The 17,812-nt window shown below is 44.8% G+C and overlaps 1 protein-coding gene across 1 annotated transcript in view; it reads right to left on the bottom strand.

Annotated features, from left to right (window-relative positions):
- Nucleotides 1-5,232: 5,232 nt before the first annotated feature.
- Nucleotides 5,233-17,812, bottom strand: part of RPS24 (ribosomal protein S24) — a 321,586-nt gene continuing 309,006 nt past the window's right edge. Inside the window, exon 6 of the mRNA XM_066620082.1 lies at nucleotides 5,233-5,243. The gene's annotated coding sequence lies outside the window, so the exon portion shown is untranslated. The remainder of the gene's footprint in view (nucleotides 5,244-17,812) is intronic.

Genomic DNA, 17,812 nt, shown 5'->3' with positions numbered 1-17,812 from the left:
CAGCTCTATCCTCTAGACCAGACCTCCTGCCTTACTGCCCTGTATACTTGGGTATACAGATGTAGTGTTTAATACATGAACATTATCTCTTGCCTTTAATGGACTTTAATGGCAAATTAGGAATAGCTTCCATATGAACCCACCTGTACATTAAGATTCTCCTCAGAGGGTCTGCTTTGGGCATCATTGCTGTCAGAAATGCAGAGAGCGGCTACTCAGGACATGGACCCCTGGAGTGCGTCACCAAAATAATGCAAGTCCTACCTGCGTGAGGTTTGCCTTACTCATTCTGCAGTGGTTTTCATATGTATGGCAGACTGTACTGCTTCAGAATACTTTGGAGACCCTCTGTTATGGCATGTTGGCCTCTCATGATGCTCTATAGATTTTTGTGTTAGTCTCCTTTTCATGGTTTTTTTTCACTGCCATGATTAAAAAAAAATTATTATTATTGTATTACAATCTCATTGTGGATTTTCCTTATAGTAAAGCCACCATGAAGATTCATTTAATAAAAAGGTGGGTTGGAAATATTTTAATAAATAAAATATAAATAAATACAAGCCAGTGGAATTTGTATTCCTGGCTTCCTAGCTTGGTGCGTGTGTGAAAGTGAGAGTTAGGGTTTTTTCCCCCCTGTTTGAATAGAGTCTATTAAAATTTGGCACATGCTAGGAAAGTCTTGCTCCCAGAGGCAGATGCTAAGATATTCAGGAGATAGACTGATGTTGCCTGGGGACTCACACTGCTTGTGTACATGCTTGCTTCTCATCTGCTTAACCTATACATTTGTAAGTAAACAGTTTATAAAAAAAAAATAATAAGTATCCTCAGTGGCTTAAAACTCACTGAAGAAACTTACCCTGTAAAAGTCTGCCCTAAAGCTTCTGACAGTTCAGGGACTTGGTTAGCGTGAAACCGAAACCATGTCATACTCTGTCCAAAAATGCTGTTCTTCTGGGATCACAGAAAATAATCACACCTATCAAAGCCTCCCTCTGCCCTGTAGAGTTAGGGACCTACTGATGTCCTGGGGCAAAGAGGAAATACACCCCCAATGCAAATTCACTTATAGATTATATTGGCTAGCCCCACAAACTTTCAGGAACTCAGCCCAAAAGCTTACACTGTGCCAAAATGAATGAAATTTGGCAATGCAGGCAAAGTGCTTTCCTATACTATGGAACTTCTGAAAAAGGCTTTTGATGCTGGCTCTGCTTATTTTTGTTCCGCTCTGGCTGAATGAGGGCTTCATAGAATTCCTGAAAGATATAATCTGAGGTTAAACTCAAGGTAGCATTTTTAAAAGCTTATTCAGCTGTCGATGTGAGATCACCTAGAAAACTAGCAGGAACCGAGATCATTTCGAGGGGAGACAGAGGGATGTCAGTCAGTGCAAGGTGAAAAAAGGAATGGAACAGAAAGGAAAAAGAAACCATCTTCAGAGGAATGCTTTGAATTTATATAGCGCTTCCTAGAAGTGTTCAAATATGTTTTACAAACTTTTTCAGTAAGCCTTGTATCAATGCCTATATTAAGCCCTATATCCAGGAAGGCAGACCCATATATCATCCCTGTGTTTCAGAAGCAGATATGAGACTGAGAGATAGCAGCTTGCCTAAAGCCTCTAAATTTCATGGCTGAAATTTGAACAGGGACTTTCTAACTCTCTTTTCACAATCTTTGAAAGACATGCGTCTGAACTGTGCCTCCATCAAGAGTTCTCTACGTAGTGATTCTCAAACTTTTTAGCACCAGGACCCACTTTTTAGAATGACAATCTGTTGAGACCCACCGGAAGTGATGTCATTAACATGGAAGTGATATTATGGTCAGAATTGACATCATCAAGCAGGATAATTTTTTTGACAATCCAAGGCTGCAGTCCTATCAACACTTACCCAGGAATAAGCCCCATTAACTGTCATTGTTACACAGTAACATATGCATATACACACAGCATATACACAGTAGCTTGTTAAAATGACAGGTCTGTAACATTTCCCCAAATGCAGTCACATGCCATGGTAGCATCAAGTCTAGCATATTAAAAATAAAATATTGAAATGAATGGAGACCCACCTGAAATGGGCTTGCAACCCACCTAGTAGGTCCTGACCCATAGTTTGAGAAATACTGCTCAACAGAATCTGTGGTTCCTTTCCACATGTGGCAGCTTTCTGCCCCTTTTTCATTGATATTTTCTAGAGTTCGTGATAAGGTTATGGGAAGGTGACAATGTCTTCCCATCTTTTGTCTTCAAAGTGTCTTGTGACACTGTGGGTAAGCAGCCACAGACCATTCCTTTGTTAGGCAGCTTGCTGGTTAAGATGGGAGCTCATGGTTAGAAACTTTTCACCTTATGAAATAGGTACTGAAAATGTCTGCCTTCTTTCAGTATGGCCAGTGCAACAGTCAATCATTCATACACAGGGGGTTGTTGGGGTGGGTCTTTTGGTGTTGTCGGGTGGCTGGGGGGGGGAACAGTCTGTGACTGTGACATGCGGTGAGGTCTAGGCCTGGAGAGGCAATACACACTCACCCTTCCCCCCCTTCAAGCTCAGTCTCTGAACCCCCCAGAAATAAATATAAAAAAACCTCACCTCTTCTTCCCCCACTCAGAGCTAGGGAGGACACAGGCCCCTTGAAGCTGCCTCTCCTGGTGCTATACAGAGTGGTCATTTGTGCAGGCTCCCTGCTTTTTTAATGAATTTTTAATTTAGGCACAAGAGAAATAACTCTTCCCGCTGCCTTCCCAGAGCAGCCATCCTGCTATTTTTTTTTTAATTTGAAGCCAGCAGCCCTGCTTTTTTATTATTTTATTGCATGACACCCCTGATCTGCTGGAGACAACTCTTCATGCTGCCTTCCCAGAGACCGATGACACAAGCTGTGTCTTTTTTACTATTGGGTAAATGGAAGTAGCTCTCCCCAGTGGCTTTAATTGTACAGGCACCCCTGCCCGTTTTGTCCCTTGCAAGAGACCATAGCAATTGATTGATAGCTCTCCCTAATCCCTCTGTGTTTGTGTGTGTGCTGCTTTAAAGGGACCATGTGCTGGAACAGAAAAGAACAGCTTGGGAAAGGCAAAAGGTTTTTATTTTTTTTAACTTGTTGGATCCTTCACTTTTTCTTTTTTCTTTTTTTTTACTTGCTGGGTTAGGTGAGGCTCTGCCTATCCTGACTGCACATCTGTGTTAGCTGCTGCACCTCTCACACTATCATCTGTGGTGCAGTGGAGCTTTCCTCCACTGCAGCAGTCTACCACTATTCATCTCTCAGAGAGTGTCTGGGTGGGGAAGGGGTGGGCAGGAAGCAGAACAGGGAAGGAAAGTGTGTGTAAGTGAGAATCCCTTGGTCTTTGGGGGCCCTTTTGCAGATCAGGGAAATGGCCTCTCTCTCTGGCTTTGGTGATGGCAGTGAAAACCAACCCAAGGGAGAGGGAGCGGGGAGACTAAGGGCAAGAGTGCCGTCATTAACTGTTAGGCACTGGGCCTGTTTTGCCCTTCGAGGGTGTTTCCCACATGTGCACCCAGAAGCAGAACTGGGGGGGTGTGGAGTGGTAAGTACAGCATGCTCCAAAACTTGCTGTGTAAGCACCCCTCCCCTTCAGTGTCAGAGCCATTCAGGGCAGCGATGGTACTTTGCCACCATTGCTTCGAATGGCTCCGACGCCAAGGGGGAGGGGTGCTTATATGGCAAGTTGTGAGAGTGCCATTCTTACCACTCCACCCCCCCCCAGCTCTGCTTCTGTGCGCACCTATTCCCACCACTCCTAGCATGATACATGTCAAAACAAAGCAGGAGCAATGGTTCAGCAAAAGGGAGAGAAAGCAGAATGGCATGTAAGGCAGAGCTCACCTGTGGAAGAGATACGGAACGGCCACTGGGAAACCTGTCCCATCTGGCATTAGCCACTCCATGACATGATGTTGAAAAAGGCATCCTCCTGAAAGCCTGGCTTGTGAGCCTGCAAAAGGAAAAGCATGCTTTTCACTTGATTTTTCCCCACCCTGTTTACAAGAAGGTGAATCAACAGAAGCTGCAGTAACAAATGGGATTCCAGGGAGGACAGTAATGCCATCAAGTCCTGACTAAAGAACTGATGGCCCAATCCTATCCAAGGCCTGCTCCAGCGGAACATGCATTCCCCTGGCACAGGCAGCTGCAAAAGTGCCATTAAGTGCTTTGTGGGAATGCAAGGAGCCGGCAGACCAGTGGGAAGGCCACAGCCTTCCCTCATGTGCTGGCGGAGCAACAGAGGCCTGCCAGAGCAGGTAAGCATGGCGCAGGTGGTGAAATGGGGCAGAGGGAGGGTGGGGGGTAGAGAGAGGGCGGGGGGCAGGGGTGGATAGACCAGGTCCAGGAGGGGGGTCGGTTCGGTGGCAGAGGCAGCACATGCTGAATCCTGACTCCCTTCCTGGGTCTGTTCCACCTACATGGATCAGTACAGACTTGTGCCAGCGATATTGCTGGCACAGATCCAAGTTGAGCCATTGCAGCTGCTGGGGCTTACCCCAAGGCAAGGGGAGAAATGTCCCCTTACCCCAAAGAGAGCTCCAGCAGCCAAAAATCCCCACATTGGCACTGCTGCATCGTCATGTCGGAATTTAGTTAGGACTGGGATGTTCGACATTGGCTTATTCTGGAGGTTTGGTGCCAACTCTGCATGTGTTGACATACAGCTACATTATCTTCAGACATGAAGTTATAGCAATCACATTGTTTCTCATAACTGGTGTTTTTTGTTTGGTGTTTACAAAATGTTTCCCATGCTTGTTGAGGTATTTCTTTTCACTAGAACATGTGGTTCTACCCAATAACCATATGCAATACAAATACAGTATCATTCATTCCAAATGATGGAATACTCTTGCCTCAGCGGTTTTGCCTGTGCCAAATCTGCTTTAACAAACTTACCGTTCTATTTATAGAACAGCAACTATATGAAGACGTTGTTTAACAGGATCAAGCTCATTGGTGCATTAAAGTGAGTAAGGAAACACCAAAGCATCCACGCTGTGGATGTCAGATATGGTGTTACAGCTGTTGGTGCAGCATTTTAAGAAGTGGGGGAGACTTGACAGCACCACATTCAGTGCAAACATATCATTTTCATTCCCCGACTCTGGATTAGTTAGCACTTATGTCATCCCTGGAATAGTTTGGTGACTGTTTTTTAAAACTGTTTTTGATAAGGTGAAAGACTGAGGGCCCAATCCTATGCAGTGCATGCTGGCTCACTGCTGGCGCACACTGTTGTAAACATACCATAAGGCACATTTGCAGTCCTCAGCGCCGGTGGAGCACCAGTACTAGCTCGGCGCTGAGCTAGCGCAGGTGGAGCACTGGTGCAGGCAGGCAGCAGAGAGGTAGGTGGGGTGTGGGGGGAGGTGGGGAGGAGGAGTTCTGGGGTGGGGGGAGGCAGAGGGTGGGTGGGGAGAGAGTGGGGAAGAGGTGTGTCAGGAAGGGAGGCAGAACCAGTGGAGCTTTGATCCAGCAGATCCTGAGCCTCCATGTTGAACCACCCACCTCACACGGAAGCTCTTAATTCTGTGCCAACCCTTGGGTTGCCATAGAAATGAGTAGCCCTGTTGTAGGGCTACTCGCCTTACCTACTCAGGAGAAAGTTCCCTTTGCTGAGGAACTCAGGAAGCAATGGCAGCCATTTTTTGTGTCATTGCAGCTCTGGGCACCAGGCAGCTCAGGGTTGGGCTGTCACACACTTACATTAAAATGTTTTTGGAAAGACAACCTGCTGAAAGCATGGGGGGAGAGGCAAAACTGGTGGATGAACCAGCGTTCCTTGTTGGTGTGTATGTGTGAGTGACAGAACCACTGCTTCCTGGACAACTGCATCCTAGTATTGCACATTTGTGTTCCTTCTTTTTGCATCCTGGACATTTGTGTCCCAATAAATGTATATTTATATTAGATGTACTTTAAAAAAAAATAACACAAAGTTAGGGTTAGGGCTAGGGCTGGGGTAAGAGGCTTAGGATATATAACATGAGGTTTGATGTCCAGTTGTATTTTGTTTGTTGTCCAGTAACAGTGGGATGCAAATAACTAGGATGTAAAGAAAAAAAACAGATGCAAATGTCCAGGTATGCCAATGACTGGGACACATTTGACCAGGACACATTTATTATTATTAATTATTAACAGTATTTATATACCGCTTTTCAACTAAAAGTTCACAAAGCGGTTTACAGAGAAAAATCAAACAACTAATGGCTCCCTGTCCCAAAAGGGCTCACAATCTAAAAAGATGCAAAAAGAACACCAGCAGACAGCCACTAGAAAAGACACTGCTGGGGTGAGGTGGGCCAGTTACTCTCCCCCTGCTAAAAAGAGGAGCACCCACTTGAAAAAGTGCCTCTTATCCAATTAGCAGGGGTAAATTTGACAAGGACACACCCGTTCAGGACACAAACACCCTAGTACCGTATATGTATAAGACAAGTTGTGAAGTTGGGAATCACACTATGAAGTACCTGCAGTGAAGGCTGTTGAAATGTTATATCCTTCTTAGCCCTTTGACTGAACTGTGATCTATTGAATGAAAAAAGGATTTAACCCTGACAATATGCAAATCTGAGGAATCCCTAGATGACACTGGTTGAACCGCTCAGAAATCTTTTCTTAACTTCAGTTGTAAAATATTTGTTCTACCTTGTTTGGTATGTAAACTTTTTTGTCTCTTACTAATTATGTTCTTCGACAACACAAAATCTGCCTTTTAAAACACTTTCTTGCATTTCCCGTTCCAGCTGTGTTTCCACGGTGGTCTGGATTTACAGATTGCATAGGTCTGGAGGTGGGTGCTATGTGAGAGCAGCCATTGCTATGTAAAAGCAATTTAATTGACAATCGATTGACCTTCCTCAGAACTTGAGTCACAGAGGTGAGGCTAAGCTGGTGAAACTTATACTTTTATCAACCTCCAAAGTATTTTAGCCACATAGATAATTTTTGAGAAACCTTTACTGACATGCACCTTGCACAAAACAGGTATCTCCTTTGCAATGATTCATGTGCAACCTACCCACCCACCTCAAATTATTTCTCAACTGCATGAGGGGAGGGAGAATTTTAACCAAGTAAATACTCTCTGAAAGTCTTCCCTCCTCACTACCATTAATACAACTTCCCTCAAAATCTGCCCTGGAGTTAGATATCTAACACGAGTGTTCTTCAGACATTGTGTCTAACTGGTACAGCCAATGCATGAGGGACAAACAGAAGTACACTATTTAGCCAAGTATCAATAGGATTAATAGCTACTCTCTCCAGGCCTTGGTTGGAGAGGGCTGTGGAATCAGTGCCAGGTTGCTGGAAACCCTGAGGCAAAGCCCTGCACTTGGTCCTCTTGGTGCCCTCTACTCTCCTTCTGCTGTCACATTGAGCATGGCTACCAGTACTGAATGTTCAAGTGTTGGCCAGGTAGGCTCTACTAGGCTTGGATTCCTACCCCATGCCCAACCTTGCCAACCCCTGCTGTCACTGCTGTTCAGTTCTGCCCTCTGCAGTAAGCACACTCTGGTCAGCAAGCGTGTCCAAACAGGAACCATGGTGAGGTAATGTGCTGCACAGCTGCAGATGGAGTCACAGACCTGAATTAGGAGGGAATGGAAACAGGACTGGACGGAAAGGCAAGAGTACTTTTGCCAAAGAGAAGGGAAATGTAGTCAGTTCTCATACCCTGAACCACCAGTTGCAGAAATGAGCAGTGCCATTATGGGGAATGTCCACCACCATCTCCTCTTTCACTGTCAAATTTGCTGCTGCCATCTTTCTCAGAACTACAGATAGGAGATTGGAGCGTGCAACAAAGGAACTTTCTTGAACTGTCACACTCTCACCATGTGATGTGAAATGGCTTCTGCTCCAGGCATCTCCCCCAGAACAACTTCTCTAAGTACAGCCATCTGTGGTTTTGCTTGGGTTCCTGCTAACAGTTGCAGGCGTGATGCATGTGGCCGGCTTCTTACCATTATCCCTTGCAGAGGCTAGTGGTCTGCAGAGGCAGTGACCCTGCTGCATGGTAACAGAAAAGTTGGCCCTGGCTTGCAAGTAACCCATGCAGAGAGTCTGCTGAAGCGTAAGGGAATTGCAGGCTTAGCTGGGTTCCTTTTCATTTCCACTGTTTCATGTCAGGCCATTATCTGCTAGAGTTAAATCAATACAACAGGTAAAACAAATTGCCACTGCCTCCACTCTAATCCAATATTGTGGCAGAATTAATATCCTTCTCTCAACCCACCAGAGGTTTGGAGCTATTAAATCCTAAATTAGGGGCATTCTGTTTTGCATGATACAGCACAGAGTCCTCCAGAGGAGGTCCAGCATTGTATCTGCCTCTAGCGCTGCGCCTCTCCCTTCTGTTATGACACAGGGAAACTTTCTGCCTGCTAAAAACCTCTCTCATACCTTATTGTTCAGGTCTCTTCTGGCTAAAGCCATATAAAGAATCCAGCAGCCAGGAATGAATTACTACTGGCAGGTCTCTGGGATTAGCACAAAATGGGGGCTTTCACCGAGGAATGGATAGACAGTTTCAAGAACACTTCTTGGCTGATTCAATGACACCCAATGTCGAGGCATGTCAGAATGACTCATCCTTGGGGAAGGTCACTTCCTGCTTCTTTACGTGTTCTTTCCCTGATCCTGCTGCTCTTCAGACAGAATGCATCACCTCCTCAGAGAGCTGGTACTTCTGCTGCATGGTTGCAATGTGGTCATTGTAAACTGTGAAGGCAGAATCAGAACATCACGGAAGCTTTCAAAAAGAAGTATTAGTAATGCTTTGGTCTAGAATGTATTTGAGAACTTTAAAATGGGGGAGAAGTACCCAATAATTGTTTTGTCAGTGCTTTATAACAGATGGAAATGATGAGTGCACACACACACACCCCCCCCCGCACCTTTTTAACTCAAAAAGAAGTGTCACTGCCTGAGCTATCAGGGCTTTAGGAAACACTAGTTTAGAGAACAGACCTCTGGGAGCCAGACCTTTTTGAATTATTGCCTTTAATATTTTTTACAGTGTTTATTGTAAGCTGTTTGAAGACCTTATTCAGAGGAAAGTGGTCTATAAATATTATAATCAATAATGAAAACAGAGGAGTGGAATAACCAATCTTAAGAAACATGGAACTGCTGGAAAGATCAGCAACTCAGAGTTCAGTGTGTGGCAAAACATACCCCACAGCCTCCAGACTCCGTCACATTGCTTCTTTCCCCACCCCGTTCCATCTCAATGGCTGTAGTGGTAAGTTATCTTATGTGGCAGGTTCAAAAAGAGGGGATGGGATCCTAGTGCATGCTGGTGCCACCAGTATCCCTCTCCTCTCTCCCCCTTCACTAGTTTGGGCAATGCACGGCCTAAATCATAGGTCCAGTGTGAACCTCCTTTTTTTGTTTTTCAGCACTATAATAAACATTTATGCATCCTTACCCTCATCTCTGTTTTCCTTTTGGTTGGTTGGCAACCTTCAGTCTCAAAAGACTATGGTATAAGCCTACAGCACCCAGTATTCCCAGGCGGTCTCCCATCCAAGTACTAACCAGGCCTGACCCTGCTTAGCTTCCAAGATCAGACAAGATCAGGCATGTGCAGGGTAACAGTTGTTTTCCTTTTACCACCACATTATACTGAACCATTGGCCATTACACAGGGTCCCTACACCTATGGTGTAGCTAAGCCAGGGCCCGGGGAGACTATTGACCCACCGCAGTGGAGTGGTGGTTTTTTGCCATCTGCGCTGGGAGGGGGGGGGAGAAGGGTGACAGTGGAGTTTGCAAACACTGCAAACTCAGCTCTCCCCCCCACCCTTGTACAGCTCCAAATGGATCCGTTTCTGGGGCTATGGCTGAGCATTGCACAGACAAGGGGTTGACCGTGCAGGTACAGCCAGTGATATGATGATATGGGGGCACAATCACCCCCACCCCTCCCAGCTATGCTACTTTCCTGCACATGATTGTTTCCCCCATATGAATATGTTTTATGTGTTTTTAAAAGCACTGCCAGTAACACTGACCATGCAATAAGTAGCAGAGAAGCAGCTGCTAAAGGTTTCAGCCCCTCATTTGCTGCCAAAGTTGTAGATTGCCCCTTAAATTCTTCAGAGAAAGAAGTTCATTCCCAAGCACCCTCCATCCTTACTGGTTCAGAGCACTTTTTCCCCCCATGTTGTCACAGAACAAAAAGGAACGCACCACCTACTTTACCATTTCCTAGTTTACTTCAGATTCTGAGCATGCAAGTTGAAAGCTGCAGGAGTCAAGAAGAGGCTCTTTGAATGGAACTGCAGAATACGTTTCACGACATCCCGGGTGGCGTCCTAAGTGTTAGCAACATGCTCTGAAAATCAGAAATCTGGATGTATCTGACTTCAGGGGACACCAGCGCATGACATCATGGATTCTAAACAATAAGTAAAGCGTACATTGAAGCAATGCCAAGAAAAAACTGAGTTGAAACCAGCTGTTGGAAACCAGCCAAGGAAGTAGAAATGAAAAAAAAGATGAAATGGCAGACAACATATCCTGGTTTAGGAAATGAGTCTCAGCAGGGATCCGAGACATTTAAATCAGTTGCTAGTTCCTTCCCCCCCCCTTTATTTCCTTTAAATGATGTGTTCAGTTACTTCCAGCCGCCCTCCCCATCTGCATACATGATTTTTTTTCTCCCCTTACTTCATTGCCTCCCCTGCAACTATACAGCCCAAAGTTCTCTGGGATGCCCGAGCCTTTGTGGGCTGCTGCCACCAGTTGCGTTTCTGACCTTTTGGTTTGTTTACATCAGCAGAGGCTCGGCAGCAGCCATTTCCCCTGGTGCATTTAGGTGCATGTCGTCACTGGGGAGCAATGATAGAATATGCACAGAAACAAGCAAGACCCCAGGGGAGAAAGGAGGTGAAGGAGAGCTCTTCTAGAAGGCCTTGGCTGGCTGGCACAATTCCATCATTGTTGCTTTGCAGCTTTCTTACCCTCACCCTTCTCGTTCTGCTTTGGGAGCCAATGATATGCAAAGGCATTGTCATATTTATCTGACGCTTTGACAGCTCCATCAAATCTGACCTTTAACAATGTCCTTGCCAAGCTCTTCAAGCCACTGCCATAACTTATCATTTCTATGCCCAGGGTGACTTCCCCCATTCACCATCTCCCCTATGCCAGAGAAGCAACATTAAACGCATTGTTGTCCCAATGTGCTTTGCCTTTATTTATTAAATAGAAGCCCCCAGGGGTGTGTGTGATCTGAATTGGGACAATGGTGTGGGAGGAATGGGGCTTAAATGCCCATTGTGGTCCCAGTCCAGATCTGCCCCACACAACCACGGTTTGACCCAGAGGGAAGCTCAGGTTGATGCAAAGAGAACCTGTAGAGAGGGGGCAATAAGGAGAAGTGTTTGCTTCAGGTGAATAAGATAGTATTACAACCTAAGGGCCAAATCCTATACAACTTTCCAGCACCAGCGCAGCCGCAATGCAGCCCTGAGGTAAGGGAACAAATGTTCCCATATCTTGAGGAGGCCTCTGTGACTACCTGCCCACCACAGGATGCAGTGCACACCCCATTGGCATAGCTGCACCGGCACTGGAAAACTGGATAGGATTTAGCCCTAAGTCTTACTGAACACAATGGGCTTGCTTTTGAGGGCATGAGGCACATTTAACATAATAGGCAGTTTGGCCCTGAGCTGCAATTGAGGAGCTAATTGCTGGAGATCTCCGGGCCAAAACAGAGAAGTTAGAATCCTTGGTAGTAAGCAAGGGCATAAACATGTTGGACAGATCAGAAACCTGGTGCAGAGAACCTGTAACACGCAGGCATCTATGGGCACAAATACTACAGTCAGGACAGGGAGGGGGTGTAGCTCTGTATATCAAAGTGGGCATGGAGTCCAATAAACTAAAAAACCCAAGAGAGTAGACTCATCCGTGGTGTCACTGTGGGTGATAATAAGTAATTTAGTAATTACAAGTAATTTATTAAACTACTAAACAAGTAATTTAGACCTGGGGGAACACTATTCCCCCCCTCCCCCCCATCAAAATGCTGAAGGGCGATCCTGAAATGGAGAAAGAAATCAGGCAAGCAGGCCAAGGAGAACGTTTTATAAAAATGTGTGCCTTCAGTTGAACTCAGAAAAACTGGGCAAATGCAGGTTTCATCACAACAAGGAAGCCATATTTCCAAACGCCTGATCAAACCACCTTAGAGAAGTTGGTCATGGACCCGACCAGAAGAGAGGTGATCTTGGGCTCAATGCTAAATAGGGATGTCACTGAAGTTCTCCAAATTCAGATTCAGGAGTGGATGGGGGGCTGGTAGTTCAAAACAGATCATGTCAAAGGAGAGGCAATCTCTTCAAGGCAAAACAATCTTTTCGTTTGAGAAATTCACTGGCTTGTTCCCTGTTTCCTATGGCTGCAGCAAAGGGAAAAGATTCCAAGAGCCAGTATGCCTTTCCCTTTATGGCCAGCATGTGCTGAGAGACAAAGGGGAGGAGGGAATCCTACACAAACCTCACTCCCTTTAGGCTATGTGAGCTGCCTCACCACTTTTTCTAATGACTCCCAAAAAAAATCCCCTCCCTTCCACTCTTCTTGCTGCTGTTCACTTCTACTGAAAACATGTGGGGAAAGTGCCTGTGCATGTTTGTGAAGGATGGGGGCTGGTGTGGAAGGTGTTTTAACAGTGGGGTCTGGCATCTTCTGATTGGTTCAGCAAGTTATATGATTTTACATTGATTTTATGGGGGGGGGAATTATTCAATTTTCAATGTAATCTTCGTAATTTCTTCAGTTTGCTTACAGTTCGCCAGGTTGGTATGTGGTTCAGGGGTCTGAATTAAACCTGGAAGATCCAAATCCCCACTCAGAGCCCAATCCTGGACTCGACACACCAGCTTACCGCTGGGTGAGCGCCTGTGCTGGCCTAGCGCTAGCCGGCGCTGAGCTAGCACTGGGCGGACACCCGGCCTCTGTCACTTGGCAGTCACATGGACCGCCAAGCCATGGTACGGTAAGTGGGGGTGGGGGTAGGTGGGGAGGAGGCTTTCCGGGGAGGGGGGAGGCAGGTGGAGGGCATAGTAGAGGCATGCTGCGGGGAGGGAGCAGAGAGGGAGGGAGGCGGGTCCGGTGGAGCAACGGATCCTGTCTGTCCGGGTAGGGCTCAGCGCCCTACACAAACGCCTTTACCTCACCACTGACCTTTTAGTCAGTGGTGAATTGAGTAGCCCCATTGCAGGGCTACTTCCCTTACAAAAGTCTCCTTCTCCTGTGGTGCCACCTGCGGCAGCCTGAGATACACAGGATCCGATGGTGGCCGTTTTTGGTGCTGCCAAAGCTGCATGCCATGGGAGCTCAGGATTGGGCTGCCTGCTACAAAGCTTCTGACAATCAGCACATCGGTGCACCCAAAGTGATCTACACATAAGTGGAGCAAAATCCACTGTCATGAATGGGCCCCCAAGTGCAGGACGTGTTAGCGTTTTAAGTTAAGACACTGCTTGTCTTTTTAGTCGTTTGACAAGATGTACATCTAACAGCCGCTCCTTTATTTTTGCAGCCTCAAAGGCAGCAGGCTGAGTGAGTGTAGATGAAATCTCATGTTGGAATTGGATAGGCATGGCAAAGGCGCCCCTTCTCAACCCCTTATTACTCCTGTATTATTATGCACGCAGCCAGCACCTCCTTTAATCAATTTAACATAATATGACCTATGAGTTAATCTTCCCTAATGAGAAGGCCACCTTCACTCCATTAAGAGACAGATATATCATCAACCTCATCTTCCCAATGAAGAAGGCAATTATGAAGAGAGCCTGAAAAGTGGAGATATTATAGGAAGGGAAAACATGCTACTGTTAGTGCATGTCTGAAAGGGGAAACCAGCATGCTGAGGAGGGCTCTATTTCTGTCGTGACAATGGTATAACTGCCCCTGATTGTGCCGCTGACAACAGGCCATCAAATCAATGTGTTAATGGTAACAAAATCCTTAAATTGTCTTTGAAAGGAGAACTCTTAATTTCTGTACATTGAAATTGTATTGAACTCTGTCATTGCACTGAATACAAATAAACAATCGTACAGTGATTAATTTATTGTATTGATTTCATTAATAACATTATATAACCTCTTTCTACCCTTCAATGACTCCTGAGGACATTCCCAACATAACAATAAATACAATATTTAAATCTGCTTTATAGTAAATGAATACAGAGAATTGATCTGCAGAGAAAGAAGAGGTTGTGGACTGTATCTTCCAATGGTGTCCCCCCCCCTCTCTCACTCACTCACTCACTCACTCACTCACTCACTCACACACACACACACACACACACACACACACACACACACACACACACACACCTTAATCCATGCATAGTTTCTGTGTTAAATCATAGCTTTATCTGGATATTCACTACTTAGCTACATCTGGCTTTGTTTAACGTCAGTGCATTAAGCAAACCACATTTTGTAACAATTAATGGTACCCTGGTGAAAACGGTTGGAGAGTTTTTGTAATTTATGGCAGGTCCATATCAGGATCATATGAACAATAAGTAATGTCACTTAAACAGGAATAGGTTTGGGTATGGGGAGAGAGAAGTGAAAATTGTGAAGTCTGTAATGCAGGACATTAAAATGAAGACCACGTCAACGAAAGCACTGCAAGTAAACGGTTGAGTGAGAGAAAATACAGTCATATTTTATCTATATGGGGAAGGAGGGATGGAGAAAGAATGTGTAGGTTTTCCCCCCTGTATTCTCCATTAAATGATACTGCTTGCTATTATGTATATCCTCTGCTGGAAAGCAGCCAGCCACATATTGTTCTTAAATCCCTTTCCCTATCCCTGGGCAGATTCACAGTTTCAAATCTTAGAGATGCTTAATCCTCCATCCATTGTGAGCCAAACACTTGGGAAAAATCCAAAGCTGTACCAAGACAGCTTGCTTCCTGGAGATTGTCTCCTGAGCCGTTCTTGGGGTGTTGCTATCACCCACGCCAAGACGGAATATGTGACGCAGCTCCTTTTCTTAGGTGGTTTGTAATCTCACCTGAGACCTTTCCTCTTAAAGAGCTAAGAAACAGAAGCTGGAACTTGATTCATGAACAAAACTCCCCTAAAGAGGTAAAGTTTAAGTTTTAATTTTGATTTCCACACATGGTTAGTGCCTCATTTTTACTAACATGGTAAACCTCAGTCTGGACTGCATGACTTCAAACTGCAGGTGGGGCCTCACATGGCCAAATGTTCCTCTGCACCAAAAGCTTCTCTACAAGTAGATGAGCACGTCAGGGAGAAAGTTAGGATAGACTACTTCTCCATTATTTCTATTCCTTCTTTTAATGTGAAGGAAATTTTTTGTATGGAGGACCATTCTGTCATGTCAGCTCCCACCTTCAAGCTAAAGGGCTGCAGCCTCAACTCAGGCTACTAGCTCAGTGAGATCAAAGCTTGGATTTTCCCAAGTATCGTGGACCAAATCTTCTCAACAGAAGACGAAACTTGCTCTCATATTGGGGTTGATTTGGACAGTGCTTCACCAATACTACTTTCAAGGACAAAATCAAGGTGGCCTTTCAGGGTAGCCTTGTGTGTCCTGAAGAAATCCACAATCCATAGTTGGGTAATGCTTTCCTTAGGATCAACCAAATGGTAACTAGGCATGTCACACAGCAAGTGTTTGACTCCTACAGAATTTGTCATCAGGATAGATGGGGGGAAGAGTGGGGAGACATCAAAGACATCTTTGTACCTTTAGTAAAAGGTGCTGTGCAGGAAGTCTTCATGCAGACTGTAATGAGCCTCTGAAGGATGCAAGATAGATTTATACACAAAAGGCTGCTTAAAACAAAGGAAGCACAAAAACAAAAAACAATGCCCATTTTTCTTTAAATCTATGGTTTGCAAGTTAAAAGTCTAGTCTGCAGCACTAACTTGGAACATCCTTCCAAGGCAGAGATCAGAAAAAAAGGTTGAGTAACAAGGTGGGCTTTATATTCTCAAATCAGGAGGTACACTTTAGGCCAGTCATTCCCAAACATTTTCGACTGATGGCTTTTTTGACTTACAGGGTCATTGGCTGTGGCTCCCCATTAGAGCTACAAGCCTATACATTGTATAGGGCAGCGCATTCTACACAAAGACCCTGCGGCTCCCCTGGCTGGTTTCCACTGCTACCTGGGGAGCCATGGTTCACAATTTGAGAACCAATGCATTAGGCCAGTTCAAGGCAGCGCCTCACTGGTGGGCTTGTCACTTAGTCAAACTATTCAATTGGATTGATAAAACCGGCCGTATGCCATCAAAATGGACGCAGTCTTTAAATTAAATTAAATTAAATTGTGCCAATTTTCAAAAAAGGGGATAGGAATTTACCCTCAGATTATCGCCCTATAAGCCTCCTTTCCCTACCTGGGAAATTATATGGCTCTCTGTTATTGAACAGATTGACCTCTTGGATGACAGATAATGATATCCTTGGGGATGAGCAAGCAGGCTTCCAGGCTGGCAAATCTGGGTTAGACCATTGTTTAGTCCTAGCCCACTTAGCCGAAAAATATCTGGATAAAGCATATCCAGATATCCAAAAATATCTGGATAATATCTGGAAGCTTTATTCAAACACCTCATGCCAGGTTAGGATGAACTCTGAGGGTGACTTAACAGATCCTTTTCCAGCTAATAAGGGGGTCAAGCAAGGCTGCATCCTTGCCCCCTCTTTATTTAATTTATTCATTAATGACCTTGCCCCTTTTTTTGCTAGAGACTGATTCCCACTGCCCAAGATTCAATCAACGGCCTATTTTCCTTTTACTTTACGCTGATGACATGGCGTTACTCTCGCGAATGCGAGTTGGGCTAAGGCGCTTGATTTCTAGGTGTATCCAATATTTCTCAATGTTCTACAGCTAAATTACTCGAAATTAAAATTTTAGTCTTTGAAAGCTGATGGAAATAGTGCTCTTGGGTCGTTAACAGCAAGACTATTCAACAGGTCAAAACCTTCAAATATCTGGGTTTGACCTTTCATCATAGTCTAGCCTGGGTTCCGCAGCACAGAACCTCTCTCAAATCTGCTAGATTATCCTTACAGGGCATTTTACCCTTTTCCTACGCAAGGGGAAATTCCTACATCCCTGCAGCCCCGCGTATCTTTAAAGCCAAAGTTGTGGCCCAATTATTCTATGGGATACCAATTTGGATTGCTGTTTTTAATAAAGAAATAGAAAGAGTACTTTCAATTTTTCTTTATAAGATTTTTGGTTTACCCCATTGTGTCCCATACACCACACTTTGTTTAGAAGCAGGACAACAAAGACTTGAATGTACAGCTCGGTGTAGATTCATTAGTTTTTGGTTAAGTATTTGTTTTAATAGGTGGAATAACTCACTGATTCAGGATTTGCTTTCTGATTCTTGGATTTACTCTGGCTATATTTGCCTTTTCAGTAAGCTACAATCAGTTGGTATACTGGAGGACCTGGTGGGTAATGACTCTTTGACGCTGGCCAGAAAGATCATAATCTCTAGATTGAAAGACATTGAATACCAGGGACCCCTTGCTGAGGCAAATAAAACCCACTCATCTTTGCATTTTCAGATTTTTCCTTCTACTGGCCAGTGTTCTAGATTTGTATATATTTTAGATAATCCTTTATCTCACCATGCTTTTATGCTCGCCAGATGCTTTCCCTTCCTGGGAACTGGATTTGAAATTTAATAAAATTACACAACAGCGACTGACATGCTCTTGTAAGTTGGGATCCAGGGAGTCTG

The sequence above is a fragment of the Tiliqua scincoides genome, chromosome 3, assembly GCF_035046505.1.
Source record: "Tiliqua scincoides isolate rTilSci1 chromosome 3, rTilSci1.hap2, whole genome shotgun sequence".
Taxonomy (NCBI): domain Eukaryota; kingdom Metazoa; phylum Chordata; class Lepidosauria; order Squamata; family Scincidae; genus Tiliqua; species Tiliqua scincoides.
Note: the sequence above shows the minus strand (reverse complement) of the source record. Positions and strands in the feature narration are given on the sequence as shown.